Raw genomic sequence first — 24,903 nt, forward strand, 5'->3', positions numbered from 1 at the left:
CACCTGCCAAAAAGCTTCCTAGTGAAACCCTGCAAGTTTTGTAAATCCTATGAGATGAAAAATTTTGCGCATGAGCTTGAGTCACAAATGAGAGGGGACACCCCACTTGCCTGCAGTGGATGGAGTTACATCACCAGCTCCCCTATAAAACTCCCCATCAAGAGTTCCTGGTTTTACACTAAAATCATCTGAGAGGCTCAGAAAACTAAAGGCCACATGACTAAACTCATTTAACAGGACTAAAAGCTGAAAACACTTCTGCTACCTAAAAACTCTTTAGGGTGAAGTGATGGAATTGGGGCAGGAAGTTGTGAGCCACCTCTGCAGGTGCCACCAGCAGAGCCACCCCGCTGCCTCAGCACTATGCCACAACCACCTACTGAGCTGAATCAGCTCTGCTGCCATGACCTGGCACTTCCCAATCCATGACTGATACAGCAGTAGCTCCACCTATGCCAGATGCTTTGAGTAATTCCAGAAACAGCTGAGGGATTTTGCCTGGGGAAATGAAATTAAGCGTCTCCTCCCATCAATTCACCTTCTCACAGAGTTTAGACTAACAGATAACCTGATGGAAGCCTAGACCAAGCAGCTTTCCCACTCCTTTCACAGCAGGAACCCATATTCCAACTAGCAACAACTACAGAAATGCCAGTGCCTTACCCAAGGAGAAAAACTTGTTTTTCCAAAACTCAAAAAAAGAGATGGAAAAACTCTGTTCTATACAACACATACCTGTAATAATACACTTCGGTTGGCATCATGTAATTTATCTTCACCTGAGCAGTTAATTAGAAATAGGGGTTTAGAAACATATATCATTGTAGCATTTTTAGCCCATTCTAGTCTGCCTGTCGATATTTGCAGCTAAACAAGTTATTCTAGTGATCTTCCCATACACACCCCCTGTCCTATAAAGAAGATTTAGAATTGTCTTTGAAAGGCAGAAAAACACTTCTCCAAACCTTCTGAATGTAACAAGAAATGCAATGGCATTACTTTCTGCAGGTTATGCAGTTTTAACTGCAAAATAGCATTTTCTTACTCACAGGAGCCTGAAAAAAGTTCACCCATGTAGTCATCAGACTTTAAATAAGTGATATTGTAATTGAGGGGTCAAAACAGTCTGTAAGCCAATTCACATGGAGCACTTTTATTGAACACTATTGGTTACTTCAAATTAAAAAGCATAAGCTACTGAATGTGTATCACACGATGCTGAAAATGGATTTTAAAATATTATCTTACCTCTTCCCACACGTTAATTATGACTCAACAGAACTACATGTAATAATAAAGGTATGCAAGGACTTACATATTTACAGGTATCAAAACATAATTACTACCTTGTCTAGGAATATGTATTCATCACAGACTGATGTTGGGTAATAGTGCAGAGCTACAAGTGCTCCTAGCCTTACTCACACATGGGAAGGGTAACCACAGAATAAAAAAATATTTGAGGAATTTACTTAAAACTTCCTGCTAAATTCACAACTATTCTTATACATTTTACTACTATATACAGATCTTATCAGAGAAAAAAAAAAGGTAATTTCTTTTAAGAAATGTGCAAGTTCTCTCTAATTCTGGTAGACTCCTAATGTAAACTCTTAATTACAAACTTACCCAAGGTTTGGTGGTATTTTTTTGTTGTTGGGTTTTGGTTTGGTTTTTTTGGGTTTTTTTGGTTGGTTGGTTGGTTTTGGGGGTTTTTGTTTTGTTTTTTGGTTTTTTGTTTGGTTGGTTTTTGTGTTTGTTTGGTATTTTGTTTGTTTGTGGTAGTGTCAGGTCCTGGTTACACAGCTTCCTGGGAAGCAAGCTGACACACTGCACAGCAGTGGCTGCCAGCTAGATGGAAGTTTTTGAGTGGTTTTTTTAGGCTCTCAGTGTGATACACATCTTTCCACTGAAGCCTTTCACTTCATCTTCTTTCAAAACAAGACCGAGGCACTCGGCATGCCTCATCTGTTTCTTCAGAATTCCCTCATTGTGGTAACCAAATATTCCAGCTCACCAAGAAAGAAAACCTCCAGCAGGCACGAATGAGTGACCTGCAGCTAAATCCATCAGCAGCCACAGTCAGACTCTTCACAGACAGATGTGAGCAACCACATAACTGAAGTAACCTGCCCCATGGACAAACTGCCCCACAGGAGTCCCACCCTCTTAATTCAACTGTTAAATCAGTTCACAAAATGTAGTGCCTTAAATCCCTTACAAGCTTCATTGTTATTCAACACACGTATAATTTTTCATTATTGTGAAAGAGTGCAATACTTCCTAAATCAAACTTTATTTCACTTTTGACTTCCACGATTATATTTCTCTGAAAGAAAAACATATTATTCCAGATATATTTCCATCATGAATTATCAAAACCAAGACTTCAGTGGTGACCATAGCTTATAAATCAGAGAAGTCAACAGGAGTTTAGTACTTACAGAATGTATTTAATCATGATTGTACAGTGTTTTGCATATCACAGTCTTGACCTATCTAGATATTACAGCAATTTCGATGTTTACAGATAACTGCACGTACCTTAGCAAGCACACTAGGCCTGGAAAACCACTCCTCTGAGAGACTGGCCAAGTTCTGAAACACTTTTACCAGAGGAAGTACTCCCAGTGCTAGCACAGTTTCTCAGTAATTGATACACACTTGATGTATCATTGCAAAGGACACCAAAATTATTTTTCTCTAAAATTTTCTGCAACACTATGGCACATGAGAAAGGCTACAACAGTGAGAGAGAATATATTCTGTGCAAAAACATTGTTGCAAACTATTTCCTAAAATTGCCATAGGGTAAGGAGGACCCAAGGTTTAAGATGTTTCCTGACTGTTTTGATTACCATTTTCTTCTATTGCCAACAAGAAGGATACTGTACATTATCTTTTACAGAAGCATGTGATTTCCAGGAATCTCACCTCAGCACACTGAGCATATTCCAAACGTGATTCTAGAATACAGTGAGATCACAATGAAATTGCTAAGTGACATTTATTTTCTGTAGCACAGGTTCTTCTCGCTTTTCTCTCCTTTCTTCCTTCAACCCACTCCACTCTCCTTGCTAGAGCACCATCCACCCTGTCCATTAAGGAAAAGAAAATTTCTCAACAGGGCTCTTCTACTTCCCAAATGGGAAAATGCTCCCCTAAGGTCATGCAGCACCTACACTCCTTTACGCAAACAGAAATCATCGATGACCACAATCACTCGGCATTAGCCACATGTTTACTGTTTGTTTTCAAAACACTGAGATTAGCAAAGCCCTGTGAACTCTGTGCCAATCCACCTGCAGGGTCATAAGGAAATTTCCTTATCAGCTCTGGCGCACCTGAGGAGGGAGCCAGGTAGGACCCCAAAGGCCTGGGGCAAGGTACAGCAGCACGTCTGAGCACCCAGCACGCTTGAGCTCCGTCCCTTCCGCTGGCTGCACTTCCAACACCGCACCTACAAATGGGTCTTGACTAAACGTGGATTTCCTTATAAGTGCTCTGTGACTTTGCTGAGATACTTGTGCCTCTCAGCTACTCCCAGTCTAGGGAACAGAGGGGGCCACACGTACACCTCCCTTGAATATATGCATCAAAAGGAAAATGGTGCCCTCCTATGAAACTAAGACTGATTTGTCTGTTTTTATCTCAGGCACTAATATGAAAAGGTTCGCTTGTTACATGCTGTCTTTTATGCACAGCACCACAACAAAATAGGCTGGGTGTTGTTATTTTCTTTTTCATACAGGTTTATGTCTGCGTGGCATACAACACCTTGGATGGAGCTAGGACCAATTTTTCCCAGCTTTCTGGAAAGGATCAGACACATATTCACTGATTATTTTTTTTCAGCACATATGTGCTCCAGAGACAAAACAATTTGATACTACAGTAAAATACATTATCTCGTGGGAAAAAAAAAAAAAAAGAAAGAAAAATATTGGGACAGAGAAATTTAGTAAGTTTAAGAATTGAGACATATCATAGCCTCATTCTATGCATTTGTAAGACACACAGTAGGCTCCTAAGACCAATGCTTCCACCATCATGGCTTCTAAAGTACTATGTTTCCTTTACAAATACACCTTCACAGCTGTGAACCTCAACCTTCAGCCTCAGTGAGTCAACAACTAAAAGTAAGACATTTGTCCTAGATTTTGAATAATAGGAAACACCACACAAGAATATATAATTCACATGCAGCATTAACCTGGAGAATGAAAAAAAGAACAAAATTCATATTCAAATCATGGAGAATTTCAGGGCAAAGTAACAATCTTAACAGTACCAGAGGACAAAAATAAAAGCAACTGAGAAATGATACAGAAAATAATAATTGTTTGTTTCTTGAAGACTTTCAGTTTCTGAGATTAAGGTACTCTGAAAACAGACAAGACCTAACACCTCTATTCTGATAAAAATTTCAAAATGTCAAGAGAATAAAACCAAGATATATTTGATAACTCACTTTTTTTCCCGTTCTCTGATTAGAAAAACCAGCCCTCTCCAAATGTTGAGTGGTTTATTCTCCCTTTCAAACTCAGGTAGGTTCCCTAAGCTTCCCAGAGAACACAGGCACTTTGATGATCAGTACTTCATTAACACTTTGTAGAGACTGACAACAACATGCACACCTGCAGTTCTAAACACACATGAATTAAAGGCACTGTATGCCTGCTCTTCTCATATCCAACAGCCTGACAGATGGGACAAGGAGATGATTCACCCCCTTCAGACAGCATTAACTGTGCTGTGAGATAACACTGAATCACTAGATCCTTCTCAATTAAAAGGAAAAAAAAAGTCTCACTCTCTCTCCCTGATCTTTTTCTCTCTCTCTTCTGACTTCATATATGTTATCTATACTGCAAACATACCAACCAACAGGATGGATTTCCTGCAGATTCTCCTCTGTAACATTTGGCATGAATACTGATATTGCAAAAGGGTCTGACTTTCACCATACTCCGAGTTTACTCCCTTTGGCCCAATCTACTTCTCTACAGTCATGTCCCTCCCTTCCTCCCCATGAAAACACTGCCAAAGAGGCACAAAACCCAATGTTTCTTCTCTGACATGGAAAAAATGCATCCTTAACTCTGTGCTTGTATTTCTCTCTTCTTGTGCTTTGTGTTTCTCACTTCTTTCTGCCTTATTTTGCCTGGCTGTATTGTATGAGCGCTCATACATGAAATCATGATCCTAAAGTGTTTATTAAAGTAATTTGATGAAGACTCAGTCCTCAGTATTTTCATTTGTAAGCATGCTGAAGACATGCAAGAACATTCAAAATTCATGTGGCAGCCTCCTAAAAGGTCACCATTATCCAGAGTCCATTAACACAAACAGGACATTTCTCCAGTCAGAAATGGTTTGCTATGCAAGCTGCAACTGACAACTCATGAAGCTTAAATGAAGATTTATATGCTCCTCTTCTCTGAAATCTAAGAACAAAGTAACCCAGAAAGCTGTAGAGAAGCAATTTTTCTGGGCTCATAAATCATTATCTGGAAAGACAGATACTCTGACCCCAGTTTGGGATTTTCTCTGGGGATGACACACTGATTTACTTTCCCTTCTCAGAAGAGAAAGCAAAATTAATTTTTTTTTGGAAAGGATAATTGCATAGATGAGAAATAAATAATCAATTTATCATCTTTTCAAATGGAATTTTAATCCAGATGTTTTGGCTTTAATTGTTTAGGTCATAGGCTCAGCAGGCTACAGTCACTAAGCTGTGAGTTGTTGCACTTGGAATTTTAAATAATTAATGAGTAACAGCAGCTGAAATCTGCATGAGGAACATCACCCTGACATAATTATTGTACTTGTGTGCTTCTTTAAATATGCTTTCAAGAACTCGTGGCTCATACTTGAATATTGTCTCATTTTATGTAACTCATAAATGTCATGTGCTAATGCTGTTTTCCCAATCTTATCAGAGGTACATTTAAAGCCAATATAGAAACAGACATTACTGAATAACTACTGAAGAGAACAATGATAGACCCAAGGGAACATTTCCATTTGAACACGAGAATGTTCTAAATGTACACAAAAGCATTATCTCCCCTTCTTTCATTAAAAAGAAAACTAGATTGTTTATTCCATATTAAAAGGAAGACAAAAGCATGTGACAGGCCAAACACTCATTTTTTCAGCATGGTTTTCAAGCGCAGTTCACTATTTATCAGTGTACAAAAGAAAAAGATAACAAAATCTGGCAACATATCAAAAGAACGGAGTGAGAAAATAAATGTTTCAATAAGGAGACGAGCTGTGTATTCACTTTCAATCATGATTACCAAAATATATCTCAAATCCACTGTATGATTAAAAGTAAGCTTGTATATAATATTTGCAGCACCCATCACAAGAATATCTTGTTCTTGAACAAGTTGCACTTGCAAACTATTTTATTGTTAACTAAATATTTCTTAAAAAAGAAAATGTTGCAAATGCCATCATCTGTGATAGGGTCCACAGCCTTCAGTCAAGAGGGGTTTTCCAGACAGTACACAGAGATAGAGAGGAAGTTCCTTCCCTAAAGGTCTTGCAACATAAGTAGACAAAACACATGACCAGAAGGTAAACCTTTCTCCCATATTACAGATATAGAGCAAAGGCAGAGATAAGTTAAGGACAATACACTAAAAAAATACTTACAGCCCGCCTGAGAAGCTTTGGCAGACATTAGAAAATTAAATCCAGAGTTGTAATTCTGAAAACCCGTTCTCAGCTACTCATAATGCCAGGGTTTGTACTCACAACACACACCTCCTTTCTTATTTTACAAGTGCTCCATGGCTTTCAAGTTCTGCTATCAGTCATGCAAAATAACACTCCAGCTGTGATGACACAGCCAAGCAGCTTCACATGATTTTACACCAGAACCCCATCAATGTACAATGAGGTTATTTCTCTGACATCCCAGGGCTTCATTCAGCCAACTTTGTCTCAAACACAGAAAATGTGAACTATCAGACTCAAGATTATCACAAGACACAGTGGAAACCACTGCAACAACCCACTCCCTGCCTTTTTTTTTCCTAGGCAGCTATAGCAGAAGGTCACCTATACCATGAGATAATAAGCTTGTGATTAGCACACTCACACAGGATGTGGGAAACCAGGGATCGTCTTAGACGACACTGGAGGGAAAGATCAGTCTGGCTTGATCACAGGATAACTGTGAGTCACCAGTGTGATCTGGCAAGGGGAAAATAGATTTTTAAAAAACCAGACAAACAGACCTACATTGTATCATGAAGGAGTATTTCCAGCTAAAACAGAGAAGAATTAAACTCATCACACCAGCCACTAGCATAACATCAGCTGAATACAAGGTACAATTCTGGTCAGCCATATCTAACAACATAAATTTTTTACTAGAACAGATGGGAAGATGAGGACAGCAATAGGAACCTATTAGACAGAGATAAGGCTAAAAGCTCATAACACATCAAGCCTAAGTAAAGCAAGGCTAAATGAGTGTTGGAGGAAGAGAAAATAGACACTGCCCACACATAAAACTAAACTGAAAGCCAGAATATTTCTAAACATCAGGAGAGCAGGACTCTGGGAGAACCAGAGGAGAGTAGAACACCTAGCTGTGTTGAAGATAGAATGCAAGAGTCTGACCACTATATTTCAGGGACTGCATGAATGGTGTGGTTCTCACCATGTCAGACAGCCCCAATGACACAGGGCACTCCTCTGGCCTGGGAATATTTCAACCCATATTGCTGAACAATGTACCTGGAGCACTGGGGTGGGAAGCACGGGGAGCAGGGGGCAGAGAGGGCCTATCCTTTTCTGAATCTGTTCATTCAGAAAAAGTTCACAGTGTCACTGTTCATAGTGACAACTGACTGTAAAAAATGATAAAATAATCAAAGCCCCAAACAAAACAAAATCAACAAAATCACAAAACCAGCACTGCTCTGGAAAGGGGGAACAGAAAGGAAATAAGATAGCTTTTAGCCAGCTGGATTTCACCGGCATGTAGGATATTAGATAAACAGACTTTATTCCCCACTCTGAGCTCATCCACTTTATCCTGTAAGGGATCAGTGTAAGTATGGGAGAGCTGTAACCCCCTCTGCACCAAGACATGCATTTACTGAAGAAAGGGAACATGAGTCCTGCTCAACAGCCTCTACCTTGGCAGCCTGCTCCTTGCAGCAGGAAACACAGGTCTGAACCCTTGGGGAAAGAGCTGGAGCTGATCTCCATCCCAGCCACAGCACAGCAGGGTCTTGGCTAACCAGCTCTTCTGCAAGTTTGTGAGCACTGGCCCTCAGGAAACATTTGTCACACACACACAAAGTCCAGCTCTGCCCTCCACAGCTCCAGGAACTGAAACAGCAGTGAAACACACTTTTTTTGGATGGATACTGACTTTCAGGAGCCTTTGCTCATTGGCTACATTGGGTGATATTCTGAGACATCTGATTCTGAGCACTAGGTAGGACCAGGGGTTTCATACAAGGCTCATCAAGTTTCTTTCACCCCTATTTCCCACACCATTTACAATTGGACTGCTCTTTTCATAACATTCCTCTAGGACTATATTCCAAAAGAGTCCTTAAAATCCCCTCCTCAAAAACTCTTCAGTAAACACTGCTCCATGGAAATGCAATAATGAGTAATATTTCCACAGTCTGTGACTGAAACTTTATAGCACATATGCACAGAACAAACTATATAATTAACTCTTCCAGCAATTTGTTTGTGCATTTCATCGACTCAATCCATAAAAGTGCTTCGCGTTCCATACCCTAAAAGAGTTAAAACCTTTCACACAAGAGATACTTAGCAGCTGGTTTGGCCAAATTCTTTCTTTCTTACTCCAAACAATATCTCCACCCAACCTACCACCATGCAGCTCTTAACTCACCTACAGCCCCTTCAAACAACTACTCATGGATGGCATAAATACAGTCATTAATACAAGTTACTAGACCTGAATCAAAACCTATAATTTAACATTCACATGAGTTAGCTACGAGTGAAAGCAATGGGTCTATTATTTAATGAAGCATCGTACTTAAACCTGCTTTTATTGAATTGCAAGCAATTAAGGTATACCAATAGGATTTAGCTGATTTATAATACATTTTTAAGTGGAAATTCAGCTATATAAATTAACAGTTATTATAAGTTTGAGATGTTACAGCTAGAGTCTTTCACTCCCAAATGAATAATCCCTTCTTAATTTCAACACTGCTCAACTGTGGTCCCTAATATTTAGTCTGTGGCATTTTAAGACCTTAAAATAATTCTGAATGACCAAACCTGCTCTTACTAAGCTAATGCTACTGTTTTCATCACTACCTTCTTTTGTTTAACCAATAACACTAATGCATTATTGCTTATAGGTAAGTATCTATTAGTAAATCCATTCTCAGTTTGGTATTTGAGCATCTGCCAAATCTAATGCCAATTTCCAAAACAAAAATACAGCAATGCTAGGGACAAAAAAAAGACCAAAAACAAAAACAAACCCAAAACAAAACAAGAAACCACAACTCTTTTCCCCATTTACTATCTTGAAGCACACAATATTCACTCAGGAAAAAAACACAGCTCCACCCCCAAAACCACAGGCTTCACAGCATCTAGCAAGGATGTTTAAAAACGTAAGTTAAAAGCACTCCAGACTCTGTATGTTTGAAGCTAAGCAAAGTGGAAAGCAATTATCACCAGAACTGTTTGGGGGTTTTTTGAAACATAGCTGCATGTAAACATTTCATCAGTTTGGATAAATCAGAGAGCACTTTTTTTCACTCTTTATATTCAATTAGTCATGCACAGAAGTTTCCCTTATCTTGCCAATTACATAATATAAACAGCCAGTCCTAAAGCACTTAAAATGTCACCTGATTTTGGTGGTCTGCTAAAATGGAGGAGGATTGCAGACCATACCACAAATGCTCTCTCAAATGGCACACAGGGAAAAGGTGTAAGCAGACAATAACAGAATCAGATGCACAGTGATGCCAGGTCCAGTGGGACTGGAACATGTACAAGTTGATGAACAAGAGGTGCCACAGAAACAAAGGCACCTCATCATTTTTGTACTGGTTACTATCTTGCTCTTTTCACCTCATAACACTCAGACAATAGAATCATCTTGCCCATTACTTGCTTCCCATCTGCCCACTGAAAATTGTCCATATCCAAACATAATCCAGAACATATAATCTTTTTACAGAGGAGTTTTTTCCATGCTCCACCCCCACAACCTGCCTGATCCTATATTGTAAATAGAGCACTTTCAAGCAGGAGGAGATCTTCTCCCTTGGCCAGAAACTCACCACATATGCCTCACCACAATGCTACTCCACATTCTCTTCAGTCTATGATTGATTCTCTTCAAACCATGATTTCTTGCCTTCCAACAAAATACAAATAAGAATAACTTCAAACATTTATGAATTGCAGCAATCTTTAAATTGAGAAAACTTAAAATGCTTAAGAAGTTACACGACAGGCAACTTATTTAACTGACACTACAGGAGTTTTTATACAAACAAAATAAGCTGGAATTGAGTCAACCTATTCTGAGTCAACGCCTCCCTCAATCAATTTTTTAAAAAAATCACAAAATAATTCTGTACGACAAAAGGACATATACAGAATAACTTTTTTATCTATTATCTATTTTAAATCAGTGAGGCAACAAACCTTAATGTCTAAAATTCTTGCTTTCATTTGATCTTATTTATTTAGGTGGTCTTTTCTCATACAAGAAAGCCCATTGAAGATTGTTTTATTTGTTTCCATCTGGAAGACACTGCAAAACCAGTTTTTATGCTTGTGTGTGCCAGTATTATTGCTGTAATGCATGAATGATTATGAAATTACTTAACTGCCTTCTTTCCAAAGCCCTGGTTATTCCTCTCAGGTTAAAGTACAGAGCTAGCTGATTGTGAAACATATTTAATCATTTGTCCATTTGCAAATGTGATATTCTACAAATACTGTACTTGCATGTTAATCTTTTATTTACAAAAAATAAATTATTTACTGAACACAAAAAAAACTGAACACAAGGAAAATGTGATTTTACATTTCACAAGTAAAGCATAAAACCAGTTCTTAAAATATCAGAGAGACAGGAATTATACATAAAAGTAAGAACTTAGATATCTAGGATTTACTATAGAGGTATCATTTAGCATTTGACTTTTTCCCCTACATGAATTTTTCAGTCTCTGTTCAGAAAATGCCACTATGATTTTGGAATACACGTAAGATTGAGTTAAAATACTGACAATGATTTGCCAACTATTATGATCTTTTTCCTAAAGTATTGAAGTCTTACTGCAATTAAACACTACTGGAAGCATTACAATAATGAACTAATTACACCTGCCATTCAAAACATTTTGTGAATACTGTATTTCTGATTAATTCACAGCTGATTAGATGGTTTCTAGAACATTTCTAAATTGTAGAATCTAAGTCTTACAATCAGTTCAGCTACTGCTCCTTTAGAAATGTTTTATTAAATATACTTGTAACCTTACTCTGAAGGGGCTTTTCAGTCCTAAAAAACAATGCAGTTAATAAAAATTAATATCTAAATGTATAGATCTATACAGGAAAAAACTAAGGACAACTATAATCATGTGACAAAATTTTTTGATGCCTGAAGAACTCTACAGAGTAATAACTGTTCATCAGTAACAGAGGTTGGAAAATTAAGCATCTGAACGAGTAAGGCAAGTGGTGCTAATAAGATCTGAGAAACACTGAATTCCCCAGTAAGTCATTGTGAACTCACTATTCAGCATCATACAATCAGGTTAAATTTCTTTGCTTCTTACTATGTACAAATCAAGCAAGTCTCAGTTTTACTGTGGATCTTACTGCATTTTACAGGTGCTGATGCTTTCTAAAGACCATCTAAAATTATGAGTAATAAGGGAATATCAAAATAGTGATTACCAGAAAAAAAGCCACGACATAATTAGAGAAGTTGTAAAAGCAGATTAACAGTAGCAACAAAACCAAAAAAAACAACCAAACAACTACCAAAAAAAAAAGAAGCTTTAAATGCATATCAGAAGGCAACTTCATATTTTTCACACATCCTGACACAGTAAAAGTATTACATATGCAATACTTTTACTGTCAAGCTAATGGCAAGATAATGGAACTAAATCAATACAAAAGAAGGGCAAAGCCCACTGGCTTTAAGCAGATCATCAATATAATCATTAACATGCATTAGATCAAGCTAAAATAATTATTAAACTTACTGTCACTTTTGCTGTAACCTTCCTATCTGGTAAATTCCTCACACACACACACACACAGAGGGAGCAGGAATCAGTCTAGAAGCAACATCCTGTTCCTAACAAACTTGTTCCCCCAGGTCACATGCAGTGCCAGCTTATTCATCACCACATTCCCAAAGGTGCAGGTGCTCAATCCTGTGACCAGCATGCACTCATCACCTGCAGATGGACAGCAACTGGGCATCCAGAAAAGAAGGGCAGGAGAGAGATCATGCACAAGTTACCAGTTACCACATCTGAGGGACCACTAGGAAAGAAAACATCACAGTCCAAGCCTACTTTCATTGTTTGTGTATCTACTCCCACAGTATGTTCTGACATGTGCCTGCTTGCATGTCATTTCTGGGCATGTTAAGGAGAAGATGGTCATTGGGAATCACCAGGATGGATTTACAGAGGTTAAATCATGCCTGACCAATATGATTGCCTTCTGCCATAAAATGACAGGATTTGTGGATGAGACATCACTGGTGTCACCCACCTTGATTTTAGGAATACTCAATCTCTCCTGCAGCATCATCACACTTAACCTGATTCAAGTTACAGCATGGATGGGCAAATTACCAGCTGATAAAAAAGCCCAAACATCTCTATCATTAGGCTCAAACAGCAGCTCTTGATGGTTCACAATCTGTCCGTGGTGACAAAGTGAATAGGTTAGGGACCCAATCCTGTTTAAATTCTTTCACAGTGACCTGGCAGCGCACTAAGTCTGTGAACACTACTGTAGAAGACACACTGGAGGGCAGGGTTGCCATTCAGAGTAACTTAGATATGGCAAACAATAATGTCTTGAGACCCTAGCCTGAAGACCAACTTACTGGGGAGCAGCTCCCCTGCAAACAAGCTGTAGGTCCTGGCAGGCCATGAATCAGCCCTGCAGCTGGCAGCAAGGAGAGCTGACAGCTTCCCAGCCTTTGGAAATGGAAGAACAGCCAGTGGACTGAGGGAAGCAATTGTCCTGCTTCATGCACAATCCACTTCTCTGGTGTCTGCACCACCAGGTCTGCTTTTGGATCCACATCATGAAATGTCACCAGGAGCAAGTTCAGTGGAAGGCCACAAAGACAGCTGTCAGCTGGAACACACATCCTGTGAGGAGAGGCTGAAAGCACTGGGATTCTTCAGCCTAGAGAAAGCTTTGGAGCACATAGTATCAAATTTTCAATACCTAAAATAAATTATAAAAATGATGAGGCCAGGCTTTTTGCCAAGGTGCATGGCCGCAGAACAACATCAGCTGTGATCTGGGAAGCTGTAAATATGTATTAGGTGAGGGGAAAAGAAACCCAGTCCCTAATGATGGAATATAAACTGCAGTTAAGAATTCCAAATAGCTGCTACTCAGTGCTTTACCACGCAACTCCATTAAGAAAAGGAGCATACTTTTGTTGTTGCTGTATGCTGTTTGTGGCCTTGCTAAGGCCTAATGGACAAAGTATTACTCACAGGGATGAAACATGCAAGCCATTTATTATAAAATGCCAATTATGCTGAAAGTAGTTTTCATTACTTCTTTTTTACTCTTTCCAGGGGCAGAAAAAAATTATCACTCGTGGCTATAATTTCAGCCTTCACTTGGAAACAAATCTCTTCCTTCGGTGCTTTCATTAATAAAGAAGGTTGTGGCATTCAGGAGTTAGAATTAAGAAGGGGAAAAAACCAACCAACCAAAAAAAAACCCAAGCCAAATAACCAAACCACATACAAAGTATTTTACCACTGGAGGAGGAGAAGAATGGAGTATTTCACAACCCAGCCTACATGCTGGCCAAAGTTTAAGATTAGCTTTTCAACACCAACAGCCCTGCACTCAGATGAAAAGCACCTACTAAAATTTCCATTAAAGCAACAATTTTTCCATGTGAGCCTATTATAGGTGATTTCCCATTTGATAAGAGTATCTTTCTGAAGAACAAAACCAAAGCCAAATTACTGCCTATCTTCCAGGTGAACAGCACTGAGTCAGACTATGCTGAAACTGTGAAAGCTGTGCATCTCTTTTCCAGGAACAAGTCAGGGCAAAGTAATAGTACAGATAAAAGATAACACAAAATACAAGTCAGGGAGTTTCTATTTGTAGAAGCTCCACACTCCAGTGAGAAGTCCCTCAGCAGCTTCCAACATTTGAGAAAAGAATCTAATAGTAAAAGACTCAACAAGAGCCAAAGCAGAAGATAATTGCAATTGTTTTCCTTTAAGTCCGTCCCAATTATTTGAGCATGTATATTAAGCTAAAAAACAGCTGTGAAAAAAATTCATCTTCTTTCTACTTTCAGAAAAACAAAAGAAGACTTAATAACAAGGCTGACTTAAGGCATGTGGAAAGGTTCTACTCATATCACCCATTTTGTTAATATATGAAGCACAACAGGCAACCACTTTCAAAACAGTTTGCCACTGTTGTTCAGACAGGCTTCCAGGCACTGTTTTTTTCTTTTTAGCTAACCAATGTAGCAATGAAAATGCCTGGAATCAAACTGCTGACTATTTTTCAGTGACCATTTCACGGAAGAGACAAATTAAAATGGGATCACTGTGTAACTTGATAATGGATTTTAGTAATTCACAGGACTATGAGTTTTACTCTGATTGTAGCTCTCTAGAATGATGCGAGCTATCAAAACATTCCAAATGCAACCCAGAAGGGGTCCAAAAGTTTCCTATTACAATGATTACATCATTCTTTATGGATAAAGCTCCAAGGCACACCAATCCCCAAAGTTATGTTCTGTATTGTTTCATCAGTATTTTATCCCATACCACAGAACTACTGGAAACACAGGCCAATTATTTTCCTTCATTTGGTTTCAGACTTTGCTGTCATAATTTTCAGTATAACAGGTCCTTTCTGGACACAAACTTGTACAGCCATCCTCCACCAAAAAAAAACCAAAAAAAAACCAAAAAAAAACCAAAAAAAAAAAAACCCAAAACCAAAAAACACAACAAAACAAAACAAAAAAACCACCACCAAAAAAACCCCAAAAAAACCAACAAAACAAAAAAAAAAAAACCAGCATATGCACAAATCTGCCATAATTTCTTCTGTACCTTCTTAACGCTCTAAGGGACAAGTATAGCATTTTATTTTAATCACTGTAAGTTCTGTCAGATAATATCCCAACACTACTTTTCGTCCAGAGAACTAAAAAGATCTGACAAGAGAGTTTAACTAAGGACTCATGTTTTTAGAATTAGAAGAGAAGAGCAATGCTGACATCCAGGAAACAACAGTGTTGGAGAAGAATAATTGAAAAGCATTACAATACCTTAGAAAACATCACAAAGCAATGTTTTGCTATTAACCATGAGGTATTGTGCATGATATGGAACTGCCACCCCCAGAAGCTGATGACTCTTTTCGGAGATGAACTGAAAGTCTGGGTAATTGAGCAATTTGTCACAAACTGCAGGAATGCTTCCTGGGAGTCACTACTGTAGGAAGCCAATAGAAGTTCTAAATATATACACATATTATTACATATGTTAGTCAGGAGAAAATGGCAACAAGCTAGGGGATATGCTGATGAGACACAGGTGTACGTACAGATTGGAAGGGCACAGTAACAGTTGTCACTGGGATCTGCAGAATTGCTGCATAAAAAAAAATAAATTCTAGGCTTTATCTTCGAGGCACTAACCCAGCCTGAGGAATGAGAGATTTGGTCACCTGTGTGGACAAGCTGAAAGGGATACAAAGTGATACTCTCAGGTCCGTGAGGAAGAAGATCTGAGGAGACAGCAAAGAGCACCTCTACCACTTAATCCAGCCAACCTGAAGCCACCCTACCTCACTTCAGTTTATCCATCTGAAATCTATCAAGGAAATCTAGGAAAGCCAATGATAAACAAAAATTACGGGACAACTGTCCTTAGGGCTCCAAGGCTGTTGCTACATTGGAAACTCTGATTTTACTATGGCAGTTTTAACACCTTTAGTCCAAAGATGAACAAACCTCATGACTGGCCCTTTACCACCATACCACCCTTCAGCAAGACCATGCCCAGAACAGATAAGGCAGCTGTACACTGTCCCCTAGAAGGCCCTTGAATAATCAGAATACAATTGCCTTCTAATCTGGAAAGTATCACAGCTGAATTTGTATGAAAAGAAACAAAAACCAAAAAAACTGGCAGGGCATTGACAACAGAACAGCTGTATTTCAGCACTTTTCCAATCTTTAGAGAAAAAAATATATGCCCATTGAGATGACAGGCTGTTATTGCACTACAAGAGTCCTCGATCTAACTTAATCCACATATAATAATTATTTTTCATGGTCTTTCATGTATTCACAAGACCAGTCAGAAAAACTGGTTCAAAAATGCAGTCAGAATGGCTCTATATGTGCCTGCTAGTACTGATCTCTCACATTGACAAGTCTCTTTTATAAGCATCTGAATTCCAAGGATGGCTGTGAATTGTCCAGCTGCATCATTTTACCTGAATTTTGGGACTTCCAACTAAGAAGTGAACTAAGAACAAACAGATTTTCACTTGTGATCCTGCAATTGCAACTCTTTAGCAGAAGCCAAAGATAATGCACCAGTTAAACATATTAAAAAAACACACTATATGCCCGAATAATTTTAGAAATACAACTTGGTTTGTATTTGATTTTGCTTTCCCTCTCACTTTCATAAGAGTTAGACACTAGATCCCCACAGTTGTTAACTTCACCAACCTGGAAAAATCTGAATTTAAACATTTCCAAATGTTTAAGTTTTTCAAGTGTTTAAAAAAATAAATACTAAGAATTTCAATTACACACACTAAGAAATTTTATAAGTGTTGGAACAAAATCCTAAAAAAGTCAGATTTAAAAAACATCTTTCTTTCCAACATGCAAAACAAACCTAGTACAGTTGATATGTTGATGAAAAATTGCTCAAATTTTAAGAAAAATTAATATAAAACCTATTTTACCTTCATTCGTATATTTATTTTAAAAAAACCAAAACCTCTGACTTGATCAGTCTTTTCAGATTTATTAATTTCCTTGTTTCTCCCATTTGAAAGGGCTTCCAAATGCTCCCGGGGAAATAAAAAAATAAAATAAAAAGCAATATTTAAGTAAATACTTCGAAAACTAACTTCCTCGCTGAGTTATTTCAAAATCATTTCAGTACAGAAGCAAAAAATACCCAAAAAACTGTCTAAAACTGTTTGAAAATGTCCATGTTATTTTTTGTTTTTCTCTCACGTGCCTTTTGTGTGGGCTTTCCTGGGTTATGTCCAAGATTTACAGCTATTCCAAGCAACAGAACTGGGATTTCACAGTTACTGCAACTGATGCAAGAAGGCTCATAGGAATTATCTCACTCTATATTAACCAGAGTTCTCCACTTATTTTTAACAGAGCATTTCGAGAAGCCTAAAGCTTCTTTCAGAATATGAAAGCCCAAAAACGTTAAAATCTGAATTCTGTTGTCAGCAACTGTTTAAGTGTCTGCTATTTAGAAATTCTTTAGCTACTAATAAATATTCATAATAGACCTTGAATCCTTTAGAGAAAATAGTAGTAACCTGTGTGTCAATCTCTACAAGAAAAAGTTAAACCCGGGATGATCAACCCTTTACAGAAGGGTCAGTCTCTGGAAATGTCTCAAGAAGATGAGCTGTAGAAAATTGATGAAAGTGACTGATATGTTTCCCAAACATCTAGAAAACATGTTTAAAAAGCCATATCTAGAAAAAGTGTTTTAAAAAAGCCCAAAAACCAAACTCTGAAAACAGCCAGCAAAGCAAGAAAACGTGAGTACAATTTCATCTTTAAAGAAGTTCATAAGATTGTTAATCATAAACATCACATCAGAAATTATTTAATACTATATCAAAAAGTTCACATGATACAAGGATTCAAGTAGGAAAACATTTGGTATGTGTGGTGATTAGACTGAAGAAGACATTTCTTCATGTGCTACTAATACAAGAAAACAACTAGAGAAATGAAAATAGAAAATCCACAGTTATCTGAATGAAATTATTAAGTAAAGAAAATCTAAAACTGATTGTGACAAAGCCTTTATTCACTGCCACTGAATACATAAGGATGGGCACTATCGCTGTCTCCCTAAGGGAAAACCATCAATGAAGCTCTGTGCAACTCTTTCCCACCACAGCTTAGCATAACTATTTTGTCTAAATTCTCACGTTGGCAAAACCCTTAGAGAACTGTATTTCAATAAAGATGTGCAGCATCTTAGCTTAGGGCTCAGTCAGCACCAGCACATTGTGCTCCTCCAGCCCAAATGCAGCATTCACAGGTTCTCTCCTCCAGGGCTGAGAACAGCCTGCCTGCAGCAGGATCCACACAGCCAGAGCCAGAACCAGGACTGAAGGCTGCAGGAACACAGAACCAGGACTGAAGGCTGCAGGAACACAGCTCCAGTGCCATCTCCACTGCAGCCAGCCACTGCCTTGGGCACTGCATTGGTCTCTCAGAGATAAACTTGTTCATTTTGTATCGATTCTTTCATGAGGTCCAAATCAATCACTCTGTGCAGAAGGCTGGACACCCTGGAAAGTGGATATTAACACAAGAAATACACAAATAAAGTACTGGAGCCTAGAGTTATCTGTCTGAATTTCCAGTTGCACAAGTGATTTGAGCAGTCAGACTCTAAAGCATATACCCTTTTTCTGATTCTTCTTCCATTGGCTGCTAACTTTTCTTTTTAACACATATAAATTCAGGCTTCTTCAGAAATTACTATGTTCCACTGATTTTCTTCTTGGGAGCATCTAACAATTCTGGACACCTTTCTGTCTTCAACAGGGTATTTTAAAGAATCCAGAAAAATTCCTGTTTTATAAAAGATTATCAGCTGTCTGTATTTAAAACAGCAGTTCCTGACCAGCTACTCCGCATCACTGCTGTCCTTTCTTTAAGAGCCTCACCTCAGGAAACACAGACAACAGTTTCAACCTGACGTCTTGCCTGAAAGAAAAAATATTCAGGTAATTAAATATCACAGGACAGAGCACTTTACCAATGATCCAGAAGACTCTGCTGTCCTTTAATCTGTGGCAGAGTTTATACTTTAAACCTGTATGCAAGAGTCTTAGACTGCAAACCTTCCAGACTTCTCCTCATTAAACACAAGTTATGGTTTAAGTGTTTTAGCCAAAATTTACTAGATTTCATCCATATTAGTCCAATAACACTGCTGACTGTCAAAAATTGTTATGTTCTCAAGTAAATTAAATTAATTAGTTCTGGTAAGTAAAAGTTTGAGCGACATGGCCCAGGTTCTAATATATGAGCACCAATGTATTTTCATAGCTCTGCCTTTTGACAGGTAAGATGCTAACAGAAAACAGTAGCATTTGAACACTGAACGACTTCTGGTATTTATGCTTCAAGTAAGCATGAGATGTATATATTTCAGCTTATTCAACCTTCTCTCAACAGTTTCTAATGCATTTCTTCTGTCACAAAAAAATCATGTAGCAGAGCAATTAGAGCCTAAATTTATACGTTCTGTTTGATGGAATAAATAACCAAAGTGGCTATTTCAACCATATGGGTAATTTACATCACATACTGAATAAACCACCACAGAAAGAACAAACAAGACATTTTTGGATACACAACAGTAGGGACACTCACTCGGGTTGCTCTCCTGCCTCATCCCACCATTACCACTCCATGCACCTTCACATGTAATCTAACACACCACAAACACTCATCTTCTCCAACTTTCAGAACTGAAAAGAACTGGAAGCATGTCTCACTTAAGCTATCGATTAATGGGGCAACCAGTGTCATCTTGGTTGTTCTCAAGACTTGAAAACAGATATAATCCTCCCCTGCATGTGCAGGATACTCCGAGTTGATTATTTCCAGAATTCTGACAAGCTGGTCTTTAACAAGGAGGTCAGGTTCTAGGTGTCATATTGGAGCTGGCATCTTGAGCAAGAAATCCCAGTGTAAGAACAATTCTGTCATTACATTTTTCGTAAATGCACAAAATTAAGCAATTATAAATATGAAACTATTTTGAATTAACATGCTCCAGTTTCTGTCATTAAGAGCCTGTGGTGAACTGAAATGTATCACCCCAATAGTGACTGTAACATTCACTACCTTATTTATATTAACTATTGTGATAGAACAGGGGCTTTGAAAGCCTGTGAATACTATTCAGCTGTACAGAATGGCATAAACTCAGTTTCTGTTCTTAATTCTCTACTTTCAAATTTACTGAAGCTGACTATATGTTGGATTCATGGCTTTCTCCCAACTCAGTGAAAAATAATTTAAATCCATTTCATTAAGACACCACACTTTGACTTTTTCTTTTAATTACAGATATCAAGCTTTATTTTAAATGCATTATCTCAGAGTCTAATGCATGAACACCACTTTGAAAATTAATATCCCTCAATATAACTCCTGTGCATGGGCCTTTGCAAACAAGAACTTGCCCTCTGACCATCTTATCAGCTATTAATAATGTCTGTAGAATGCTTCATCTGGTTACCTATTTCCAGAGAGACTGAAAAAACTACTGTATAGAATCCAAGAAGGAACAACAAACTTTGTGTTGGTCAAGAACCAAGGGAACACTTCTACCCATGGGAGTGCTTTAGCCACAGCTGCCTGGAGGGAATATTCTAGGGAAGCATCAATGGAAGCTTTTCCTTTCCTGGTCCTCTCTAGGCTCTACTTATATCCAAGTAGAAACCTGGGTAAAGCCTGGTATGGCATCGGGAATGCTCTCCTTGGTGCTCTTTAGAATGATTCAGAACGCAATCCCTGACAGACAGAGCCAATGTAACCCACAATCCATGATGCTCAAGAGCTTTGATGGACTCATACCAGTAATTGCTAACTGCCCTAAGACTATTTAAAGATTTTAGAGAACTGTTTCCTACTTGGCTACCAAAAGTAATCAAATCATTAACACAAACCAAGACTGTTCCCTTACTCTGTTATTATTTACCTTGACCGACAGGGAGCACTTCATCATCCTTCCAGCCAGGTGTTCCAAACCTTTATACACAACCAACCACAACCTACAATACTTGTTTGTATCTGTGAATTGGCAGTACTCCACACCAACAAAATTATATTAGTCTCAGCTCTTTAAAAATCATTAGTGGCTGTAATAGAAATAAACCAGTGCAATATGCATGCTACCACTCCTCATCACCTGAGACTGAATTCTGCTTCCACTGAAGAGGGGGCAAGCTTCAGTTTCTCTGCAAGAATTCATTACTTTCCCAGTGTCTTCATAGTATCTCAATCAACTTTACTTCAAACACAGCATCTGACATACTGAAGGGCAAAGGCAGTGCACACAGGAAATACTATCAGGATGGACCTACTTAAAATTACAAAATGCGTGTTTACATTCTTCCCAAGGCAAATCATGCAGCGATTTTTAAAAAGTCCCCCCAAGCGTTCGAAGGCGCTAGAAGTACAGCCTTTGCTATGGCCACAGCTCATCACACACGGAGTTACCTCAAACACCTCCAAGGCTGCCCAGCCCTCGCCCAGCCGGTGGCAAGCATCAGAAGCACGGCAACTTCGAGCCGAGCCGAGCGGAGGGCGGGGAAGGTGCGGGGTCCCGGGGCTGGGCAGGAGCGTCCCAGCGGCACCTCGGAGCCGCCCCGTGCACCTTCCCCACGGAAAGTTAAGGAAATCCCGGCAAGAGCCGTGAGCGCCCAGCCGCGCCGGGGCAGCGGTGGCACCGCGGCTGGGACAGCACCTGCCCCGCTCCTCAGCTCCGCCAGCGCCCGTCCTGCGCTGCGGGGGAAAAAAATCAACAAAACAAAACAGAAAAAAGGGAGAAGTTGTCCGTTCCGGTGTAAGGCTCCGGGCACGGCCGCGATGTGAAACCGGAAGGCATAGCACGGCCTCCCGCCCGGTTATGTAAGGCACGGCCGCCCCGACGGACGGGGAGCCCCCGGCAGACAGACACCTGCGGGGCCCGGGCAGCAGCGCCTGCCCTCCCCGCCGTCCCCAGCAGCGCTGCCCGCTCCTCGGGCACCCTGCCGCGGGCGGGATCCCTCCCCGAGGAGCCCGGGGCCACCTACCGCTGCCACCTGCCCAGGTGTCCCGCAGCGCCGCTCCTTCTCCGCCGAGCCCCCGGGGCTGCCCCGCCGAGCAGGACGAGGAGGCTCACAGGGCGAGGAGGAAGAGAAGCACGCCGAGAGGCTGCCCGCCCTCCGCAGCCCTGGGGGAGCCGCTCGCTCGCCGCCTCCCTCCCCGGAGCACAACAACAACAAACACGGCGGAGCGGAGCGGAGCGCAGCGTGCGGGGCGGGCACAGCCCTGGGGCCGCCGGTGGCGGGGAGGGCCCGGCTGCCCCTCTCCCCTCCCCTCCGCGAAACCGCCCCGAGAGAAGAAAAGAAAAACCTCTAAAAATAGTAATTATAATAAAAAAATAAAATTAGTTAATCACAACGCACCCAGCGTATCCTCCTGGGCTGCGGCGCTCCAGGGGCTGCATGCAGCGGGCGGGGGCAGCCAAGGTGCGAGGGGGTAGCGCGCACAGCGGGAGCAGCGCCCAGGTGAGGGGAGAGACAGGGATGGAGCCGGAGGGAGGGAACCTCCGCTCCCGCTCCGCTCCGCGCTCAGGAGCGCGCCTGGGTCCCTCCCGCCGCCGCACAGCCGCGCCTCCTCCGGGAGCTGCCCCCGCTCGGTGTCGGCGCCGTGCGGCTCCTTGCCGTGCTCCTTGCCGACCCCAGCCCTCCCCTGTGCCCCGGTACCTGCGCGGTGCCCCGGCAGCCGCGCCCCGCCCGCCCTCCTTGGCAGCCGGCGGCAAGCAGGAAGGAGCGGCGGGAGAGAGCTCCCGGAGGCGGGCAGGGAAGGGCAGGGACCCGGGGCGAAGGAGGGACGGGGCCCCGTTACGCCCCGGGGCTCCAGCTGAGAAAGGGACACGAGTGGCTCTGGGCCACTGGGAGCTGCGTCCGGCCACGGGCTCTGCCAGGCGAGCGGTGGCAACCTGTCTGTCTGTCTGTGTCTGTCTGGATGCCTGCCCTGCCCGGCCGGGGCTGGCTGCCCTGGGCCGGGAAGTTCCTCCTATAACTGGGTTTACTGGGATCCTGATAAATCCGATGCCCAGGGGGTGGCGGGAGGGGTAGGCACAGGGAGCTGCAGCTTTAGACTCGAAGTCACACACCCACAACAGAGACCCGGTGTCGCCGTGCTCTGCCTGGTCCATGCCCCACGGCCCATCTCGCTGTTCCGAAGGGAATCCCACGCTGCCCCATGGGCATCCCGGAGCCCAGGACCCGCTGTGACCTTAGCGCCAGGCACAAGCAAACTTCAGCCACCCTCGTGGAATGAAGCTCCAGAGCACAACCCCCGGGGGCCGGGCTGTTCGGAGTTCAGAGGGATGAGAAACTGCCTTTTGCGTTTCATCCAGTATTTGGGGCAGTTCTCTTGCTTGAGTACTTCGGGCAGTGCTTCCATTCAGTTCAAAAATGCAAAAGTACAAAGTAAATTTGTATTTTTTTAAATTTGGAAATTTCATTGCTGATAAGCATATCTGTTGCACCTGCACCATGTTTAAACCTCTATAAATCGAGATTTATAACTCTACACCAATTTCTCATTATGTAAACCTTTTTTGTCTTGCTATTCATCTCCTCCATGGAGGAGGTCTTAGAAAAGTATTTTGGGCCAGGTTAGAAACTCTATTTTTTCATGAATAAACAGTTATTTGTACAACTATTTCCATTGTACAAAATGTACATCCTAGCTTCCTAATTCCTTACAGTGCATAGTGAGGAGTTTACAACATTGGTCTCTATTGAATGTGTGAAGAGTACTGTGCAGATAAAATGCTGGAGTGTGAGTTAGAAAAGGTCACAGAAGGAAGGAAGGTTTGCAGAGGAAATGAAGAGGCGGAGTATCACCATTATGAGCAATTCAAAGTCTGGGAATTTTATGTTAAGGATACATTAAATACTGCTTTGAATCATCTCTCTCCTCACACTGCTTCACTAGCAAAAAGGTATCACTTCTTTTCTTGGAGATTTGAGGAAGATACTAAATGAGTTTGATACTTTAGCTTTGTGTACTTTTAAACAAAAACTTTGGTAAAAAGCATGAAAAAAGAAATCAATATTTAACAACTTTAAGAGACAACACTCAATCTCAGAGTTCAGGTGATCATCTCTGTCTTTTCTTGCGTAAAAATCTCAGGGGAAAATTGGATCCAAAAATCTCATCTGATCACACCCTCAGAAGGCAGATGAATAAATTATGGTAATCAGATTAGAACCCAAATCTTGCATTCTTTGATATTATATGTAGGTTTGAGCTAGAATAATTACCCTTTGGGCAGTGGGTCATGTATTTACACATGTGAACATCTTTACATAGGGATGCGCATACAAAAAATATATATTTTTATATATGTGTGTGTGTTTCTACATTCAGTTATGGATGTATACTAACTCTGTTGAGGCCTAAATGTCTATGAAGGTATGAGGACACTCACAGTTGCATAGTGTGCATTGTTATACAGTATATGGGGAAAAAAATTGAAGAAATTACTGGTCTTGTACAGCTGTGTTACCTGGCATAGCTGCAACATCTCTCTCTTAGTGTGTTGAACATCTCCCTGCTGT

The 24,903-nt window shown here is 40.6% G+C and overlaps 1 protein-coding gene across 2 annotated transcripts in view; it reads right to left on the reverse strand.

Annotated features, from left to right (window-relative positions):
- The window catches only part of MBP (myelin basic protein), a 111,624-nt gene extending 88,807 nt beyond the window's left edge, over positions 1–22,817 (reverse strand). For both annotated transcript variants that reach the window (XM_054284653.1, XM_054284652.1), the window contains exon 1: positions 22,735–22,817. The gene's annotated coding sequence lies outside the window, so the exon portion shown is untranslated. The remainder of the gene's footprint in view (positions 1–22,734) is intronic.
- Between the last annotated feature and the right edge of the window lie 2,086 nt (positions 22,818–24,903).

The sequence above is a fragment of the Melozone crissalis genome, unplaced genomic scaffold (genome assembly GCF_028551555.1).
Source record: "Melozone crissalis strain CALT ecotype California unplaced genomic scaffold, PUWL_Pcris_2 ptg000042l_1, whole genome shotgun sequence".
NCBI lineage: Eukaryota > Metazoa > Chordata > Aves > Passeriformes > Passerellidae > Melozone > Melozone crissalis.